Source organism: Psammomys obesus, unplaced genomic scaffold, assembly GCF_907164565.1.
Source record: "Psammomys obesus unplaced genomic scaffold, mPsaObe1.curated_primary_1811, whole genome shotgun sequence".
NCBI lineage: Eukaryota > Metazoa > Chordata > Mammalia > Rodentia > Muridae > Psammomys > Psammomys obesus.
Window position 1 is genome coordinate 34350715 of NW_026596040.1, and position 6675 is coordinate 34357389.

Here is a 6675-nt window from a genome sequence, read left to right on the forward strand (position 1 = left end):
TCTATCTATCTATCTATCTATCTATCTATCTATCTATCTATCTATCTTCTATCTATCTATGTTACTTTTGATCCATACTTTGACAAGTTTACACTTGTATACATTGTAGCTTGGCCACACCCACGGCTGTTTGCTCTACCTGCTCCTCACTCTCTCACACATGTCTCCTTCCCCCACCACTTTCGTGGCCTCTTCGTATTTTTTCATAACCCGTGGACCCACTTAGTCCTGCTTGCATGAGTCTGAACCTGATTGACACTCCTTTTTCTGGTCCCCGTCCCTCCCCTCTGTTTAACGACGAGGGATTCCGATGCCAAAAACCCTGCAGGACTGCTCTTCTTTAAAGTTCTGCCTACAGAATTACTTCTGTTCCACCTCACGTGGAAGTTTTTTTCTCCCGAGACAGGGTCTTGCTGTGTAGCCCCGGCTGGCCTGGAATTCACAGAGATCTCCCTGCCTCTGCCTCCAGGGTGCTGGGGTCAAGGAGTGCACCACCATGTGGGCCGTCCCAGGCATCTTTAACACAACTCGAAGTAAGGAAAGACGTGGTTGAGTGTTAGCAAGAAGGTTCTTTTCTACTCTTCTAGTTACTTCAACAATCCATATCCATCTCCTTTTCTGTTACGGTTTATTTACTTATGTATTTATTTATGCATTTATTTATTTTTGAGGTGTGTGAGTGTGCATGTATGAGTATGCGTGTGCATGTGTATGAGTGCGCATACATATAAGAGTGTGTGTGTGTGTGAGTGTGTGTGTATGATGTGAGTGTGTATGTGTGCGCGTATGCATGTGTGTGAGTGTGCGTGTCTGTGAGTGTGCGCATGGAGCTCGGAGGAAAATTTGGAGGAATCAGTCAGTCTTCTCCTTCCATCATTTGGGTCTGGGAATGACACTTAGGCATGGCAGTAGGTGGTTTTACCAGAGGAGCCACGTCACCTACCTCCAGCTGTGAATCTTTTTTTGTCTCAGTCCTAGAACATGCAGTTAAATACTATAATGTAAAAACATCCACACACTGTGATCCTCATTGAAGTGGGGGATGGGACTGTGGCATTTACATGGTGACTGACCAGGCTTTGCTACGGATGCCAACATGCAGCCACTGGCAGGCACCACCCAGCCTTTCTGAGAACTGAGCCGTTAAATGAGTGAGAAGGTTGTGGGTGTTGCTTAGCTGGTACAGAGCTTGCCTGGCATACATGTAGCCTTGGCCTCAATCTCCGGCTCTCCCCAAATTAAAAAATTAGGGCTGTCAAGGTAGCTCTGTGGGTGAACTCTCTGAGTTCAGTCCCCAGGACCCCATGAGAGAAGATGAGAACCGATTCCTTAAAGTTGTTCCCAGAGTTCCAAACAGGCACCTACACATATCTACACACAGACACACACACACACAGAATTATAAATATGATTTAAATTTAATTAATTAAAACAAAAATAATAGAAGAAAGGGGGTATTATTAACTTCTATAAATAAAGTAGAGATGGCTGTTGCTGAGCAGCAGGAGACCTGAGGGTGTTGTTGGCTGTCCCATTTATTATCATTTAATAAACTCAGGCAATTCAGCTAGCACCTCTTCATCCTAATGTCTTCATCTGTAAGATGGAATTCTTTTTCTTTAATTTTTATTTTATGTGCATTGGTGTTTTATCTGCATGTATGACTGCCTGAAGGTGTTGGATCTTAGAGTTATAGACAGTTGTGAGTTGCCATTTGGGTGCTGGGAATTGAACCTGGTTCCTCTGGAAGAACAGTCAGTGCTCTTAACCGCTGAGCCATCTCTCCAGCTCTGATGGAATTCTTGATACACACCTTTCTGTCTCTTTGGCCGAGTGCTTGGAAGAATTAAGCAAAATGGACACAGGCCAGGACTGGAGATTTTTATTCAAATCTGGGACTGTGGGATCACAGCTACTCTGCTTAGCACGGTTGAGAAAGAGAATTGCATGGGACAAATGAATTTCTTTAATATATGTTGTGAGTTGAGAATTACACACGCTCACATAGTAGTATCAAATTTGGCACATAAGTAGGGATGCTACTGTATGCAAATGGTTAAAGATTTAACATATGAATGCACATAGCAATCTAAACAGATGCTTCGAGTTTCCGCAAAGCACTCTTAAAATGGTCTTCAGCAGATGCTTCCAAACTCTGCCTGAATTATAGCTTTTGAACAAGACAAAAAACCCAAGGGATTTGTACCAGAGAGCTCTAACCTCCTCCACCCCCACAACTGTCTTTTCTTAGTACTAAACTTAGAGCAGATGGAGAAACCAGCAAACAGACAATGCCTGCATCTGCTAATAAATTAATACTGCTGAGCCCAGCAAGGAGAAAGCTCTCTAGTGGTGTGTACATGCTAGCAGGGCTGCGAATAATGCATGCAAGGGTTCCTGCTTTTGAGGAATTCATCATTTGCATAACTTAGACACAACGCTATTTTGTAACACTGGGTACTTATTGTATGCCTGGCACTTATTTGTGGATGCTTTGGTCTTATCAACTCATTTGCTCTTTCTGGTGACCCTGTGAAAATAGAAATTACCCAGTGTTCACAGAAGTCTAGTGACTTGCTCCAAGAACACATCGCCACATAACCAAGTAGAGATCTCAGAGTTCATGCTCTTAACTGTGATGCTAAACTACTCATCTAGAAAGACACAGGCCAAGAGCTTTTGTCCTCACTCATGCTTACTACATGTTGTGGGTTTTAAAAGACTTATTCTATTTTAAACTATGTCTATGTGTGTGCCTATGTTTATGCGTACATGTGAATATAGGCATTGACGGAGGCCAGAAGAAGGCATTGGATCTCTTGAGCTGGAGTTACAAGCAGTTGTGAGCTACCCCCCCCCCCATTATCCTCTCCCAGCCGCCACCCCAGCCCGGTTACCAAAACTATTCTTCCCCACAAATTCTCCTACTTCCATGTCTTTTGTGTTGTGACCAACCAAGTTTAATCAGGGCTGTTTGCATGAGCTTCGATAGGAATATTATTTGCTGGATGAAACATGGGCAGTTTACAGTGGCTAGGCCACTGAAGAATGGAAACCCTTCTACCCCAGCATCCATCAATTGTCTATGACCACCCGAGGGCCCAGTCTTACACAGGGCTTGTATGAGTAATACCAGCTGTAGTGACTTCATTAGTGTAAGAACCATGCCATGTCCAGAGGACATATTTTTGTGGTGTACCCCTTTGTCCTCTGGCTGTTACATTCTTTTCCTCACTTCTTTCCATGTTCCCTAAGCCGCAGAAGTGATGGTATAGATGTCCCATTTAGGACCAAACACTCCACCATCACTTATTCTCAGTTTGCCAAATTACACGTTTCTGCATTAACTGCTATGCCCATTGCTACAGGAGCCTGCTCCTGTAAAGGTCAAGAACATCACTAATCTATGATTACAAACATGAATATTTAAAAGGTAGTTTGACAACATGTCCACTTATAAAACAACAGTAATGGTTTGCACCTTTCCCTCACCAGGGCTTGAGACTTTCCTAGGCATGAGCTTTTGACCAAGTTTTCAGAACCAGGCATAAGTTCCCTCCGGTGGAGTAGACCTCAAATTCAAGCATAAAATAGCTGGTTGGCCCGTAACAGCCATGCCATTACTGCACCAGGGGACACATACTGACTGGCAGCTTACTACTGTAGCTCCTAAGGTTCACAGGTAAGATTGTGGATGACGTTTTTCTTGCTTCTACCACGAGGGTCTCAAATATCGAACTCAGATCGTCAGACTAAGCACACCCCCTTCACATGCTGAGCCAACTCACTAGCCCTAGAATGTTTTAAGAGCAGCAAAGAACCAATGAAAAACTCTGAGGTGTGTATTTGTGCACTGCCACTGAGAAGAGTGAAGAGGGAGAAAGGACTAGGGGTGAAGGGTGTTGCTCAGTGGTAGCACAGTCAGGAGGCTTTAGATTCACTCTCCAGCACCCCAGGACTGGGAAAGAAGGGGAGAAGTAGTGATAGGCCATGAGGTCCAAGCAGGCAAATTCAAGGAAGCCTCAGGAGTTTCCACAGACTAGGTCGAGGCTCATGAGAACAATGTTGAGATTAGGGAGCTTGTTTCTCCATCAACGTGTCTGTTTGATTGCCTCAAGAGGCTAGAACCTGCATTTTGAAGAGTCCACTAAATTACTGTGATTTATTTCTCCTCACATCAATGACCAAGTTCATCAGAGTCTGTATTGGTTGTAGATGGGGAAGGCATGAGTTTGATCACTCACATAAGACCTAGGAAACTTAATCAAGATTTTTTTTTTTCCTGGTGAATAAGATGTGTATCAGTGGAAGGTTTGGAGCAGAGTAGTAACATGACCTGAACTGTAGCTTTCACAAACTCCATTTTCATCTATGCTGTGTCAAATAGCACTGTCCTGTTGAGTTTTCTTGTACATGCACTAAACACTGAAGAAGTTGGGCTCAGTGTCCAATAATCTGAACAGTCGGGAAGCTGGGACAGGATATTTGCAAGTTTGAGACAAGCCTGGCTTTCACAGTGAGACCCTATCTCAAATACAACGAAACTATATGAAGACAGGTGAACGCAGCTGTGTGTGTGCGCATGTGCATGTATGTGCGCTCATGAGGAAGCCAAAGGTGGACACCAGGGGTCTTCTTTCATCACTTTACAACTTATTTTCTTGAAATAGGGTCTCACTGAATCCAAGAAGCTCACCATTTCCACTGGTCAGAGAGCTCCCAGGAGCTACCTGTATCTGCCCACACAAAACTAGAGTGTCAGGCACACCTGGCTTTTAGACGGGTGCCAGGAGATCCTTACCCACTGAACCATCTTCCTAGTCCTGAAGTCAGTATAATATAACATAATCTAATATGAACAAAATACTGCCTTAACATATAGTCAATACACACATAATGTCTTTGAAATGCAGTGATGTCTTCCTACTTCTAGCATGTCTTGATAGGGACCAGCTATATCTCACGTGCTCAGTGGCCGCGCGTGCTGCTGGAGGTTTCAGCACAGCTGGGAAGCAGCCTGTCCTTCCCGTCCCTCCCCAAGCCGGGGGGTTAGTAGGCGCTGTCTCACTCACACTCCAAGCTGGTGGGACTCTCCAAGGCAGCTTCCAGAACTTGCTGAGAATGACCAGATAACACCTTAGGCTCCAAGTTGCTAATGACGGGTCTGTATACAGTACTTTCTGTCCTAGGCACTTGTCATTCAGTCTTGATGACAACATACTCATTAGAATACTGAGGCCACCCCACAGTTATAGACAAGGAGCTTTGCCACAAGAGAGATGAAGTAATGTATCCAAAGCCACGCCACAGACTGGGGCAGTGCCTATGATTTCATCCGTTACACCAGTGTCCCTTAAACTTTTTTGTTCAAATGCCCTCTGAAAGCTTTTGAAAATTCGGACTCCAATTTTCACTCTAACTCACGGCTGTTGCAAAGGGGGCTTTTTTTTTTTTCCTGTTCTTTATAAATAAACTTTATTTTCTTCATATTAACTATGTTCAGCCACCTGGCTAAATTCATTTATTAATCTGTAAAGGTTATCTGTTTAATTCTTTTGGACTTCCTACTCATGTAATTATGCCATCTGCTAACAATGATAATTTTATTCCTTTTTGTTCTTAGTTCTCATATGCTTATTTATTGTACCAACTACGACATTTAAGGAGCTATACTATGGTGCACGCCCAGGACCATGCAGCCACCAGAAGAAGAGAGCTACCCCTCTTAAAAACTCAGACCACGTGGCGCTCTCAAGAGCCGCTGTGACACGGTTTCTAGTGTTGGCAGCATGTCCTACTGAGCATGTCTACAGGTCCAGCCACAGAGGGTGTGCCACAGGGGCTTCCGGCAGTCCTGTCTGGAGTCCTTTGTATAGCATTTCCTCACCGCTTGCAATGGACACTGGAGCCTGCAGCACCTACTGAACCATCTACCAGACTGCCTATCTCCACAGCCCTGGGCCCGCTCCCACCACGCCTCACTATGCCTGCTGACCTGGTTGGAAGAGGACCAGTGGGCTTCCCGGGGCTTGTGGAACGGCGACATGCTAGTCTCTATGCGGGAATGGAGAGAACTGCGTTCGTGCAGGCCGCAGCCGCTGCCCTGTGTGAGGGCAGGGAGATACTTGCCGGACAGATGTGAATGAATGCAGTACTGGTGAGGCCAGTTGTCCCCAGCGCTGTGTCAATACTGTGGGCAGTTACTGTGCCAGTGTGGGAGGGGCAAAGCCCATCTGCAGATGGAATGCTCCGCCTGCCCAAGAGGGTCTCCGTCCCTGGTGACCCCAATCCCCACCGCAGGAGTGGACATCATGGTGGGGGAAACGGTGCAAGGCCGCAGTCGCGGGTTGCTGTGCTAGAGCAGAAACTGCAGGTGGTGCTGGCCCCGCGGTACAGCCTGCTGGGTCACAGAGCATGAGCTGCAAGGCCCCAGCAGCCTGCTGGCCCACCCCACGTGGCAGCTGGACCACATCCATTCACCGCCTCGGGGCCTTATGCTCAAGCGCTTTGCCCACTAAGCCATCTCCCCAGACCCCAAGGGCATGTTTTAAAAGACCATCAGAGATACTGCTGAACCAGCTAGGAGATGGCCTGGGAACCAGCTTTCCTGAAAGGAAGGAAATAGTTGCAGCTGGTGGCCTGCTGCAGGAGGGGCTGCCTGCCTGGAGGTGTCCT

The 6675-nt window shown here is 46.0% G+C and overlaps 1 pseudogene; it reads left to right on the forward strand.

The window, feature by feature from the left end:
• The window catches only part of LOC129687910 (epidermal growth factor-like protein 7), a 16256-nt pseudogene extending 9799 nt beyond the window's left edge, over positions 1 to 6457 (forward strand).
• The last annotated feature ends 218 nt before the right edge of the window (positions 6458 to 6675 follow it).